Below are 14,963 nucleotides of genomic sequence, written 5' to 3' on the forward strand. Positions count from 1 at the left end.
TTATAACTGAAGTTTTGTCACTTTTATATACTTTTTCAACTAGAATATCTACAAACTCACAATTTGCAACATTTGAACATCACTTCAAATTTTGAGATGGTCCATAGTGATCCTATTTGAAACTGTTCTTCAACTTCTATTCACCAACTTCATATCCTCAGCGTGTTCTACAACTTCACCATATGCATCTGACTTTCGTCTTTTATCTTCAAGATCATGATTAACTTCGGATCTCTCGACTAACTTTGACTTATTCTCTCTTCTTTACCTTGATTATATACGATTTTTCGCCATCGTCTAATTATAACCGCCAGACTATCAACTTTACTTTTATGCAATCTTACTACTTGTTGTATAACAATCTGTTGTTTTATCCATTGTACTTATTTTAGCAGCCTTCTAATGTTAATTTTGTTAATACTTCCACTATTATATCTCATCACATTGTATTATCAAACCATCATTGTTATTTTTAATGTTATTTTACTTCAAATCTCTTCAAGATTTTAAAATTCATTTCATTACTACATGTTATTTAGACGCTTATTTTTAATTTAAGGTTAAGACTATGGCTGATGATGCCTTCAGGGAAGGCGAAACATGTACCACTATTACCTAACAAATTTATGTAAATCATCCAAGACGATTTTGTATTGATTAGGTGGTCTATTAAATAACTTAATGTTATTATTTCAATCAAATATCATCAATACGGACCAAAAATGATATTTATTGCATGTAAAGCCGATTTCAAAAAAAAAAAAAAAGAAATGGATCACATCCCTTAACTATGTTGATGGTTTATACATCACTTAAGAAGAAACGATACAGTGTGAAGGGTGGGTCAATGACATGCCGCTGCTACTACGGAGGAAGACACAAATTGAAAGTTACCCTGTGGCTGGGTTGACTGCTTGGCAAAAACAACCTGAGAAAGAAAACACTTGCTCAAACCACATTCTGAGTCATAGTTAGCAAATCTCTATGGTACCAGTCCCATCCAAACTAGCATCAAAGTTAAAGGATTGGCTTTCACTTGATGAGTAATGGTAAAATTGTGCTATGCAGAGTGTGTGACAAACGTATTCGGTGCTCCATGAAGTCACAATTAGAACAGCATTTAAAAATTGATCTTCGTATGAGAAATATAAAATGTGCTCCATCGAAGAAACAAGTTCTTCTTACACAAGGGGCGCTGAAACTTCTTCTCCTTCTTCTTCTTTTTCTTCTTCTTCTATCAGTGAATTTAATAGAGATTTGTGCATGGCATTGGCTGCTGCAGACATACCATGGTATAAAATTAGAGTGCCAAAGTTTCAATGATTCCTACGCAAATATTGCAACTTCAGTATTCCAGATGAATCAATACTCCGGAAAAACAATTTGAACTCCCGCTGCATTGACACGTTGGGAACGATTAGAGCTGAACTTGACAATTCATATGTATGGGTTGCGATTGACGAATCGACTGATGACTTTGGTCGTTTCATTGCAAATGTCCTAGAAAGTAAATTGAATCCAGAGGCTCCATGTAAGTCTTACTTAACACTTTGGAGTCCAATGTCGGGCTCAGTCCAACATTGTTAATTTTTAGTTCCGGTCCTATGTCGGATCTAGTCTGACATAACTTTAAGCTTATATATTTCGTTTGCTGGAGTAGAAATGGTGCCAAGCTCTACGCAGTATACAACCTTGGCATTTCTCTGTTACCTGCTACCATCAGCTAATATTTCTTTAAGCTGAATTGTATTTTCTTTGGAGATAGTTCCTCACTGTCACTGCTGTGTTTACATTCATTATCAACATGGCGTCCACCAGCCGCAGTATGGTATCTAACGATATTTACGAACAGTTATGTGATAGTGGCGATATTGATGATGATTTGTTCATGGATTCTGGTAGCGAGATTAGTATTCCCGAATCTGAGAATGATAATTCGAGTGAGGAGGAGGAGGAGGAAATTGAGGTGGAAGATAGTTCAAGAAAGCAGTAATGTAGCAGGTGGGAGGGGTCGATCGTGCTCATCACTGCTGCTCATCTTACGTTTTTGTAGTGAAAATCCTGAAGTGGTGGAGGAAGTTGTACTTCTGGGTGCTGGAGGTAGCTTTGGTGAACAGTTTTCACCTATATAACATGCAACAAAATGCAAAATATACAGTAAGCCCGAGGTAAATCACAAGACTTTAAGACACCTAGTTATCATGGGGCTTATTGGGGACGTTAGGAACAAAATATGCCCATAAATGCGGCCTACAGAGCAGATGTGATGACGAATTTCAACTGAACGGGAAGCTACATATCATAAATGCTCGTGAGGACAAAATAACCAAGGACTGTTCCATGTGTTCCGACAAGAAAACGAGAGGAGGCAGAAAGGAGACATCCTTCTTTTGTGAGACCTCTCCAGTGAACCCAGGACTACACCTGAACAAATACTTCCGGAAGTACAATAGTTTGAAAACATATCCCTGATAATGTGGTTAATTTGCCTGATAATGAATAAATTTTCAGGTCATATTTTAAATGTAAATATTCACCTTTTTACTTACGATGTGAGTTTTTCCTTCCCATACTTGCCTAATGTTAAATTGGACCCCGAAGGGTTAATTTGCTGCAAACCACTGGAACAGACAAATCATGCTGCAATTTCACGATTCATTAACAATGGGCTTTAAGTGCTAGGGATTAATGAAGAAGAAGTGTTTGTGCTCTGCTCAGATGCTGTATCCTATATGCTAAGTGCTGCGGTTGCGTTTTCTTTGTTTTATCCCAGTGTGGTCCACTTAACATGTTTGGCACATGGATTACATTGAGTAGCTGAGACCATAAGGGAACAGTTTCCTGAAGTGGAGGGTTTAGTATCAGCAACAAGAAACGTTTTCCGCCAGTCTCCCTATTGCGTGCAGTGCTACAAGAAATTGTTACCAGATGTGCCTTAACTTCATAGCCTGTGATTACCAAATGCGGAACGTGGATAGAAGCTGTGAACTTCTTTAATGAAATTTTTGAAGCAGGGAAATCAGTGGTGGAAACATTTCCTCCTGAAAATGCAGCGTCTGTGCATGAGTGTATGAGTGCGTTTCAATATTCGAAGGTGTCTTCGTCGATTGCGTACATCACAAGCCATTTTAGTTGGATTCAGAACAGCCTTAGAAATCTGGAGACTTCTGGATTGCCCCTCCATGTCTATAGTGGAAGATGCAATCAGTAAATTGAGTGGTGTTCCGCGAGCAATCAGTGAGTGTGTTTCACTAAAATGAAATGATGTATTGGAAAAAACCCAGGATACAATTATTTCTTCGAATGTATGTCAAATACTGTACTTATCAGTGAGTCTGTGCAGCTCCCTGAAAATGGGAACGTATCTACCAGTCCCATTCCTCATTTGAAATACACACCAGTGACTTCATGTGAAGATGAAAGTTCTTTTTCTATATATAAGGACGTCCTAACAGACAGAAGGCATTCGATGACTGCAGAAATTTTTGTGAAAATATTGATTTATTTATTAATTGCCTCTCCAAATGAAAATTAGAGATTAAATCGTCGCTGTTTGGGCAAAAGGTTATAACACTCCCAAAGCTCTTCCTTAAGATTGGTCACGCCTCCCAGCTGCATATGAATGTGCAGTTGATCTGAACGATGCTCGTGTTCATTTTCGTATGCTTATGTGCAAAGGGAAATGAACCTTACTGTACCACACTTTAGGAATGTATGTTTGCATGACTTAAATATGCACTCTTAGAGTATAATGTACTTAAGGTTCACTTTCCTTTACACGTTAACATACGAAAATGAACACAAACTAAAATTGTCACCATGGACTGCATATCCATATGTGGCTGGGAGGCGAGACCAGTCTTAAGGAAAATAATGGATAGGAGGGGCATTATGAGATATGACCTTTTCCCGAACAGCGATGAAATAATGTCTGCACTTTTAACTTTATTCGGTTTTGTTACTGTTTCTGTGCACAAGAATACATCAAATAAAACCAAACCGAACAAAACCCCATGGCTCTACAGCCCTTGAAGGGCCTTGGCCTACCAAGTGACCGCTGCTCATCCCGAAGGCCTGCAGGTTACGTGGTGTCGTGTGGTCAGCACAACAAATCCTCTCGGCCGTTATTCTTGGATTTCTGGACGGGGGCCGCTATCTCGCCGTCAGATAGCTCCTCAATTCTAATCACGTAGGCTGAGTGGACCTGGAACCAGCCCTCAGGTCCAGGTAAAAATCCCTGACCTGCCCAGGAATCGAACCCGGGTCCTCCGGGTAAGAGGCATGCGCGCTACCCCTACACCACGGGGCGGGCATATCCAAAAAAGCTCAGATATTTAAGTTACATATTTTTTATTTACTACATATTTAACTTCATATATTGTCCCTTTTAGCTACATATTTCTCATTTTTATATTACATACAATCCAGGCTTTAGTCATAACTATAGAAGAATCACACTCTTATCACTACAGTAGTGGCAAAAATCCTGTGAAAGATATTAGAAAGGAGAATGAGAAGAAAGGTAAAAGGTGAGTTGCAATAGGAACAGTATGGCTTTAGAAATGGAAGATACACAGAGGACCCAATCTTCAGCATGAGGTAATTAATAAAAGGAATTTGAATATGGAGAGGATCTTGTCATGACATTCATAGAGCTAACAAAGGCATACGATAGTGTTCAATCAATCAGTCAATACTGATGTGCATTTAGGGCAGTCGCCCAGGTGGCAGATTCCCTATCAGTTAAGATTTCAAAGAAATTGGAAATTTATTGAACATCTCCCTTGGTAAGTTATTCCAATCCCTAACTCTCCTTTCTATAAATGAATATTTCCCCCAATTTGTCCTCCTGAATTCCAACTTTATCTTCATATTGTGATCTTTCCTACTTTTAAAGACGCCACTCAAACTTATTCGTCTAATAATGTCATTCCATGCCATCTCTCCGCTGACAGCTCGGAACATACCACTTATTGCTGGTTATAAATTTCATTCTTTGTCCGTATTGAAGATCTAATATTATGTACTGAATAGGTGGTATTTAATAAAATTATAAGAATTTGTATCACATACCACTTATTACATGTGTTAAAATTCATTTTTGTGTCCGTATTGAAAGTATTTGTATTAAATGAAACTAGAATGTTTATATTGTTCTCCCACCTATTCAGTACAATACAATCTTAAAAGTTAGGACTTTACTGTGAACCCTACTGTACCATGGTTTGGGAAACCATGGTGAAAAAGAGACTGGGTACACAAACCATAGAAATGGTGCAAGCACTCTACAACAACTGCGTCAACAGCGTACAGACTCCGGTTGGAAAGACGGAATGGTTTATGAATGAAACTGAACTAAGACATGTTCTAGTGTTATTTAATACATACCACTCGTATTCTTTCTCCCAATTCTTCCCAGCCCAAACTTTTGCAACATTTTTGTAATGCTACTCTTTTGACAGAAATCACCCAGAACAAATCAAGCTGCTATTCTTTGGATTTCTTCCAGTTCTTGAATCAAGTAATCCTGGTGAGGGTCCGATACACTGGAACCATACTCTAGTTGGGGTCTTACCAGAGACTTATATGCCCTCTCCTTTAAATACTTACTACAACCCCTAAACACCCTCATAACCATGTGCAGAGATCTGTACCATTTATTTACAATCCCATTTATGTGATTACCCCAATGAAGATCTTTCCTTATATTAACACCTTGATACAATGATCCCCAATAGGAACTTTCACACCATCAACGCAGTAATTAAAACTGAGAGGACTTTTCCTATTTGTGAAACTCAGAGCCTGACTTTTAACCCCCTTTAATCATCATACCATTGCCTGCTGTCCATCTCACAACATTATCGAGGCCATGTTGCAGTTGCTCGCAATCATGTAACTTATTTCTTATTCTATACAGAATAACATCATCCGCAAAAAGCCTTACCTCTGATTCCACTTCTTTACTCATATCATTTATATATATATTAGTAAACATAAAGGTCCAATAATACTGCCTTGAGGAATTCCCCTCTTAATTATTACAGGGTCCGATAAAGCTTCACCTACTCTAATTCTCTGAGATCTATTTTCTAGAAATATAGCAACCCATTCAGTCATTCTTTTGTCTAGTCCAATGCACATCCAATTTTTTTCGTTTTTATTACCGTTTCTGTGTACAAGAATACCCAAGTAAAGCTTAGATATTTAAGTTACAGGGAAAAGGTTTGGGAAACCATGGTCAAAAAGAGACTGGGTACACAAACCGTAGAAATGTTGCAAGCACTCTACAACAACTGCGTCAACGGCGTACAGACTCCAGTTGGAAAGACGGAATGGTTTATAAATGAAACTGGACTAAGACAGGGGAGTGTGTTGTCACCTCTTTTGTTCCTAATGGTTATGGACGAAATTTTAAAGGAGACAACAGAAGCATATGGGAATAGGGATATGAGGTTATTGCTATTTGCACACGATATTGTGGTCTGGGGAATGAACAGATAAGAAGTACAACTTGATGCACTGAACAAGAAAGTTGAACGGTATGGTATGAAAATCAGTGCAGAGAAAAACAAGACCATGGTGATATCAAGAGGGAATAAACAAGGGAAGGGCATTGTGAAAAATGGTGGTCAAAGTCTTGAAAATGTTGACAATTTCATCATTGCAGAATGCAAGGCTTGAGGTGTAGATTAAGAAGAGGGTGCAACAGGGCAAGGGTGCAAGAAACCTTGTATGGAATAAGGAAGTACCGATGAAATGTAAAGAGATAGTGTACAAAATGTATTATGACTTACTTGGCTGAGACCTGAACAGTGACAAGTAGGGAAGGGAGTAGCATTCAAGCCAGGGTAATGAAATATCTAAGAAGTATGAGAAGAAAGACAGATTCAGAAACGAGGTTGGAATGGAAAACTTAAATGAGAGAATTGATAGAAGTAAACTAAGATTATTTGGATATGTAAAGAGGATGAAGGTGAAAAGAATACCAAAACAGATGATGGAGATGTTTGAGGGAGACAGAGACTAAGGGAGATCTAGAACAGAGTGGATCGATTCATTAAAAAGAGTGCAAGAGGATTAAACCTGGACTGGGACAAAATGATGGAAGAGGAATGGTGGAAGGAGAGAGGAAGATGGAGAAGTGCCATAAATGTCCTGAGCCTACAGAAGCTGGATAAGGGGAAAGGTGGAGAAGGATGATGATGCTGCTTGAGAAGTGGGTTCTTGTGCCTGTAGTTCTGGGTTATTTTTGTCATCAGAAGACTCTATAATGCATTTGTTCCTTGATCTGCTATGTCAAGAGTTCATTTGTAGGAAGAGGAGCTAGGTATTGGAATAACTTACCAATGGAGATGTTCAATAAAGTTCCAATTTCTTTGCAATCATTTAAGAAAAGTCTAGAAAAGCAACAGATAGGGAACCTGCAACTAGGGTGACTGCCTTAAAGCAGATCGATAGTGATTGATTGATTGATTGATTGATTGATTGATTGATTGATTGATTGATTGATTGATTGATTGATTCATTCATTCATTCATTCATTCATTCATTCATTCTCAAAATGGCACATTGTCATCAGTTGTATATCATCTGCTAAATCTGGAACTCCAAACTGTTCCTGTTTAGACTCAAGTTTGAAACATATCTTACAGAAACAGTTTGTGATTGTCTGAAGAGTGATATGTCTCTAGGTCTTACTCAGCACGCAAACAGCATCCAGGAGATCAAATTTCTAGCAATGTTGAAAGAACTTGTTGGTGATAGAAATGTTGCCAGTTTTTTACTCCATTAGTTCAACAATCTTATGAGTTAGTACATTTTGACTTTATTGTCAAAGGCTAAGATGGTAAATAGACCCCTCATATCAGCTACTTGGTGTGAGTGATTCATTATGTGGTATGGATCACAGAATTCATTCATCGAACTGTTGTGTTATACAACAGAAAATTGAAAAGAAAAACAAGTCAAATCAAAGCACACGGTGAAGTACTGACAATGAGGGCTCCTGTATATACTATTCCATTAACCTAGCATTAAATTTTTGTTTGTGAGATGAGGGCCATGATAATCTATTTTTTTTTTTTCTATCATCTTATGAATCAGACTGAACTTTTCGGTTTCTGCAATGGAAGACTGGAATCCCCTCCAGCATGATACTGAGGAGTGTTTCTTTAATGACAGCTAACTAGAGCTTTTATTTTACATTCTAAATCTACTGTAGCTATATATGCACTCTCATGTATTTTTTTCTTTCTTTGCTATTTGTTTTACATTGCACTGACTTTTAGAAGTCTTTCTGCGACAATTTCATGTAACTGGGCTAGGATTGGGACAGGACGCGACCATGGGCTTAATTAACGTACAGCCTGGTGTGAAAATGGGAAACCAACTGGGCTGCCAACAGTAGGGTTCGAACTCACTATGTCCCGAATGCAAGCTAACAGCTACATGCCATGAACCACTCACTTGATTCTCAAGTATATATGTGATTGTTGTTGTTGTTGTTGTTGTTGTTGTTGTTTGAGTCATCAGCCCATAGACTGGTTTGATGCAGCTGTCCATGCCACCCTATCCTGTGCTAACCTTTTCATTTCTACGTAACTATTGCATCCTACATCTGCTCTAATCTGCTTGTCATATTCATACCTTGGTCTACCCCTACCGTTCTTACCAACTACACTTCCTTCAAAAACCAACTGAACAAGTCCTGGGTGTCTTAAGATGTGTCCTATCATTCTATCTCTTCTTCTCATCAAATTTAGCCAAATCGATCTCCTCTCACCAATTCGATTCAGTATCTCTTCATTCGTGATTCGATCTATCCATCTCACCTTCAGCATTCTTCTGTAACACCACATTTCAAAAGCTTCTATTCTCTTTCTTTCTGGGCTAGTTATCGTCCATGTTTCACTTCCATACAATGCCACACTCCACACGAAAGTCTTCAAAAACATCTTTCTAATTCCGATATCAATGTTTGAAGTGAGCAAATTTCTTTTCTTAAGAAAGCTCTTGCTTCCTTGTGCTAGTCTGCACTTTATGTCCTCCTTACTTCTGCCATCATTAGTTATTTTACTACCCAAGTAACAATATTCATCTATTTCGTTTAAGACTTCATTTCCTAATCTAATAATTCCTGCATCACCTGCCTTCGTTCGACTGCACTCCATTACTTTTGTTTTGGACTTATTTATTTTTAACTTGTACTCCTTACCCAAAACTTCATCCATACCATTCAGCAACTTCTCAAAATCTTCTGCAGTCTCAGATAAAATAACAATATCATCGGCAAATCTCAAGGTTTTGATTTCCTCTCCTTGGACTGTGATTCCCTTTCCAAATTTCTCTTTGATTTCCTTTACTGCCTGTTCTGTGTAAACATTGAAAAGGAGAGGGGACAAACTGCAGCCTTGCCTCACTCCTTTCTGGATTGCTGCTTCTTTTTCAAAGCCCTCGTTTCTTATCACTGCAGACTGATTTTTATACAGATTATAGATAATTCGTTCTCAGTATCTGATCCCTATCATCTTCAGAATCTTAAATAGCTTGGTCCAATCAACATTATCGAATGCCTTTTCTAGATCTACGAATGCCATGTACGTGGGCTTGTCCTTCTTGATTCGATCCTCTAAGATCAGACTTAAAGTCAGGATTGCTTCACGTGTTCCTACATTTCTTCTGAAGCCAAATTGATCTTCTCCCAACTCAAATTCAACTTGTTTTTCCATTCTTCTGTAAATAATACGTGTTAAAATTTTGCAGGCATGAGATACTAAACCAATGGTGCTTACGAACCTACGAACCTAAAACTATAAAGTGGAGACATGTGATTACGAACCTAAAACTGTAAAGTGGAGACTGTTCGTAGACTCAACAAAATCTAGTTCGGGGACTTGGCTTTCTGTTCAACTGGAACTGTTGTCCTTCATCATTAGCTTTGCATCTAATATTAAGTCCTGAACTATCATGATGATGTGGGTAAACTGTTTGTATTTGAAAGGTGCTGTAAACTTTCGATTTAGCAGACCATGATTCTGTGTACTTTAGATTTAGTGAACATAATTTGGCAAATACGAAGGCTATTTGTTAACTGAGAACTGGCTGTCCATATCTTTTAAAATTCCATGCATTCGTTCTTTCACGCTTCCGCACTGACTGCTGGCATCCCTTGTGCACAAACACACACTTTTTGCTACATTGGTACTGTGATATCATAGTGTGTAAGTGAATCTTATTAAGATGATGGAGCACCCCATCACCTGTTGAGATAGGGTCAGTTATCCAGTTCTTGACAGTACGTATTTGCTGGCAGAGATTCATTGCCAGATTTGTGAAGTGTATGGCCCCAATGCTTTGAGTTATGGAAAAGTCCAGAAACAAATCGATACAATACTAGGTAATGAAATGGCGTATGGCTTTTAGCGCCAGGAGTGTCCGAGGACATAAACATTAGGTAATGGCTGTAAAAAAATTATTGAATAGAAAGGAACCAGAATACAATTTTAGAGGTTTTAAAACCTCTGACTTATGTGAAACCTTAAAGTAGGCTGGTGATAATATCAGTGAGAGTGATAATGAAGAATGATTAACCATCAAAGACGGTGACCCAGGCTACCCAACTCTAAGCCGGGAGGAGATTGCTGAAGATATTCTATGGGGCAATTAGAAAGCTGACTAGGATGAAGAAGTGTTTCAGCAGATCCAAAACTATTGGTGGTTAGAGAACACACTTGAATGACATTATCTCGTTCTTAGTTGCCTTGTCCGATCCATAGGGGACTGGTTATTACGAATATGTTTGACAATTTCAATTACTTATTATCAAGAAACTGTATAGTGAGTATATGAGCATTTGTTTTGTTTTTTGTCACAATTTTGAGTGTGTTGATAATATATACTGTGTGGAGACAATCTCCATAGATTTTAATGTTTTCTCTGCTTGCCATTCTGTTTGAATTGAATAAATACAAGAACTGCTTAATCCATTTTGCATTGAACTTACCAGTATTAAAGTATACATATTCAGAATTTTCCTGCACTTGGTTTTATCTCAATCTATACCAGGTGAGTTGGCCGTATGGTTAGGAGCGCACAGCTGTGAACTCCCAAAAGGGAGATGATGGGTTCGAACCCCACTATCAGCAGCCCTGAAGGAGGTTTTCTGTGGTTTCCCATTTTCACACCTTAATTAAGGCCACACCCACTCCTGTATGCAGTTATCAGACTGTGCCTCTTATAAGGGCTTCTGATAACTTCACCTGCATGCACCCCAGCTTCAGTGGGTAGGGTCTGACACATCCCATTCTGACGAGGCTAGTGTCAAACTTAAGACGAAACGCTTGTTGATAGAGCAAAATGCCTGAAAAGCCTTACATCTGATATGTTTTTGACATTTTTGACATGCTCTATTGGTGATCTTTGGACCTGTTCACTACTTGGATAGGTTGCCCACGTCCTTTCGATGTGAGAAGGAGTGGAAAGACAAAGCGAGTGACTGTAAGGTTTTAATCACGTAGCTGTCAGCTTGCATTCAGGAGATGATAGGTTTTAACCCCACTGTTGGTAGCCCTAAAGGTGGTTTTCCGTGGTTTCCAATTTTCACAGCAGGCAAATGCTGGGGGTATACCTTAATTAAGGCCATAGTCGTTTACCTCCCATTCCTAGTTCTTTCCTATCCCATCGTCTCCATAAGACCTGTCTTTGCCAGTGTGACACAAAACAAATAATTTTAAAAAGGAGCTGAAAGGAACTGATCATTCTACACATGTAAACTCTGGCTCCGAATGACTGGTCGGTGTTTTCCGGCTTAGCTGGGGCCTTTGACTTGTTCACCAATGTCCAGGTTTGGATGTGGCATTTGCTTAGAACTGCCTATCTATGTCTATCTGAACTTCTGAGGATGTAAAAGAATATGTTCTTGCTTATGTTTTTTTATGAAGACTCTCTGATAGTACTATTTGACTAATTGTCAGTATTAATAATTAGTGATTTCTCATTCATTGCACTAATCTTTCATATCCATTCAAACATCATATTTAATACAATGTGTCTGTTTACCTCTTCTATGTAATGGAATGATTCATTTCAGATACATGTTTTGCGCTTTGTAGAGGAGAGAGTGGTCGCATCGTGTTTTCAACTAGACCGAGAATCCTTTTTTGCGATCTTCGCCTCACCACTGGAGAAAATAGGTCTTGTAAGTATTTTTAGGTATAGAAGTGTTCAAAAGTATTTTGTAGCTATTTATTGTGTGTTATCAGCACTGTTTGCATGTAGACACAGCAGGGCAGGGGTCCCAGTTGAGTCATGCAGTGTGTAGCAGCATGTTACCATTGCCGCGTACCTAAGATCCAGTTATGTTTAACTAGTATCCATAGAAGCATATTTTATGTTGACTCATTAAGTATTTTGTGAAATATTCCAAATACAATATCATACAATTAAATGGGAATATAGAAGGAATATTCTGTAGATCTAAAACAGGCTGCCATAAATGCATTAAAAGTGGAGAAATCCCAATCTGATATTGCTAGGGAGTTCAGGATTTCTCAACAACTGGTAAGTAAGTTTTTAACAAGTTGCTTTACGTTGCATCGACAGATAGGTCTTATGGTAAAGATAGGAAAGGAAAGGGCAATGAGTGGGAAGGAAGCGGCCTTGGCCTTAATTAAGGTACAGCCTCAGCATGTGCGTGGTGTGAAAATGGGAAACCACGGAGAACCATCATCAGTGCTGCCGACAATGGGGTTCAAACTCACTATCTCTCGAATGCAAGCTCACAGCTGCGCACCCCTAACCATGTGGCCATCTCACTCGGTGGTAAGTGAATAAAATTGATTGCAACAATAACAAGAAAGTGTACACAACAAACACATTTCAGGTCAGCCTTGAAAAACTACCATTCGGAAGGATAGAAAAAGTGGGTAGCACTTAGCTCCTGAGTATGTTTTTCACTGTAAAGCACCATTGAGCAGGTGCTGATGTAAAAAGTAGACAGCTTGCAATAAAACCACTGATCAGTCCAAAAATAAATAAATAAATAGAAATGCTGAATTAGAGTTTGCAGAGAAGTATGTCACACGGAAGAGTAAACGTTGGTTGAAGATGTTATGGAGTGATGAAAGTAAATATAGCCTCATCTGTTTTGGTGGTATCAGGTATATTTGCCAATCAGGAAACCAGAAAAACAATATACATACAAAGTACCAAACATTAAACATGAACGAGGCAGCACCATGGGATGGGGTGGGTTTTCTAGCCATGGATTTGGTCCTGTCTTACAAATAGAATGGATATTAGACTGTTTTATGTATTGTGACATTGTAGGGTGGGACATGATAGCACATGGAAGGAAGAATATGCCTCAAAATAGGATATTTCAACAAGAAAATTATCCTCTGCCATGTGACATTTGTTTTCAAATAAAAAAGTTTTGGATTGACTGAGCTTGAACCCCATTGAATATGTCTCTGAGAAATTGGTCCTATGTTTATGTTGTATGTATTGCTGAAATAAGGGTCACTTCTTTGCTGCTTTATAAGAGGAATGGACCAATCTTTCATCTGTACTTCTGCAGAAGTTTTTCGATTCTATGCCATGGAGATGTGTTGCAGTTATCAGTGCTCATGGATATGTAACTAAGTACTAAATTTATATTTCAGCATCTGACAATTTGTTTGTGTGTTGATGTATTATTCTGTTTACAATATTGAACACGTTCCCACGGTGTCTTTCTCTTCTGGCTCCACGTCTGGGCGCCAATTAAAATGAACACGGTCGTTGACCGGACATTTTTCCCAACAGCTCAATTTCTTCTCAGGGTATCCGATTGTCGAGTAAAATCTGGAGATGTTACACTAGGTTTCGCTTTACATGACGTCGAAGAGAATGGCGGTCCATGGTAAACTTATCTGCGGTCGTTTGATATAGACATAATATCAATCAATTACTTCTCCTAACTAAGGTACCAACGACGTGAGAACTCAATATATTCAAATCAGGTATCTACCCATTCGTTAGTTCACATATCTTACCAACTAACTTATCAACTATGTCAAGATGAAAGAATTCATAACACACCAAATTACAGAAAAGCACAATAATAGTATTTATTGAATAAACAGATGCCCTATGAAATGTAATCTGATTTGGGGTAGTATTTGGTCTGGTATTATTTACAGGTATAGTTCAGAGTCAGCGCTGGCTCGTAGAAAAAGAAAATAAATATAATGTTAAGTTATGTACATCAGTTCCGTCATGAATTCAAAATCGGATACTAATATTTACAATTAATCACTGGACTTCTACGGTCCTCCTTGAAATCAAGTCCTTGAGACGACACCAATATCATTATGTTGTTAAGATTGCTTAGTTTCATTATAAACCTAGGCTAAATAGATCTGAATAGACGTACAGTTAATCTGAAGTGAATGTAAGATCAACAAATAGATCTAAGCTTGAAAATAATTCTGAATTATAACTTCAAACTATATATCTCAATTATATTTAAATTATAAATAATATTTAAATTATACGTTGCAAATCATAAATCTGAACTCATTTATTTGATCTTTCTTCTATGTTGCGCATGACTAACGACTTATGGACTAAGGCATTTCTCCCTAGTGCCTGTTAAATCTGGCTCCTAGCCTATCATTTCCCTAACCTTGTCTTGTCTTGTCTTGTCTAGGTTATTTGATGGGCTTTGCTTGGGAGCGGTATACCCAGCCACGTATCTTAAAAACAAAGCCAAAGGATAGAGAATGTGGAAACTGGAATGCTAAAGTTACGTTGAGTAGAGAAGGAACCTACAAATCCTACACACAGGAAAAAAACACAGGGACACAAGGTACTACTAGGCTTCACGCCAGAGCGACCGGTACTTGGCGACTTCTACAAATCACGTACAGAACCGGGTCAACACATAAGGAGTAGGGGAAGGGACAAAAACTACAGGAATA

The 14,963-nt window shown here is 38.3% G+C and overlaps 1 pseudogene; it reads left to right on the forward strand.

Moving 5' to 3' along the window:
• The window catches only part of LOC136862700 (RAB6A-GEF complex partner protein 2-like), a 231,439-nt pseudogene that overhangs the window by 59,243 nt on the left and 157,233 nt on the right, over nucleotides 1-14,963 (forward strand).

This window comes from Anabrus simplex, chromosome 2 (genome assembly GCF_040414725.1).
Source record: "Anabrus simplex isolate iqAnaSimp1 chromosome 2, ASM4041472v1, whole genome shotgun sequence".
In the NCBI taxonomy this organism is placed as follows: Eukaryota; Metazoa; Arthropoda; class Insecta; order Orthoptera; family Tettigoniidae; genus Anabrus; species Anabrus simplex.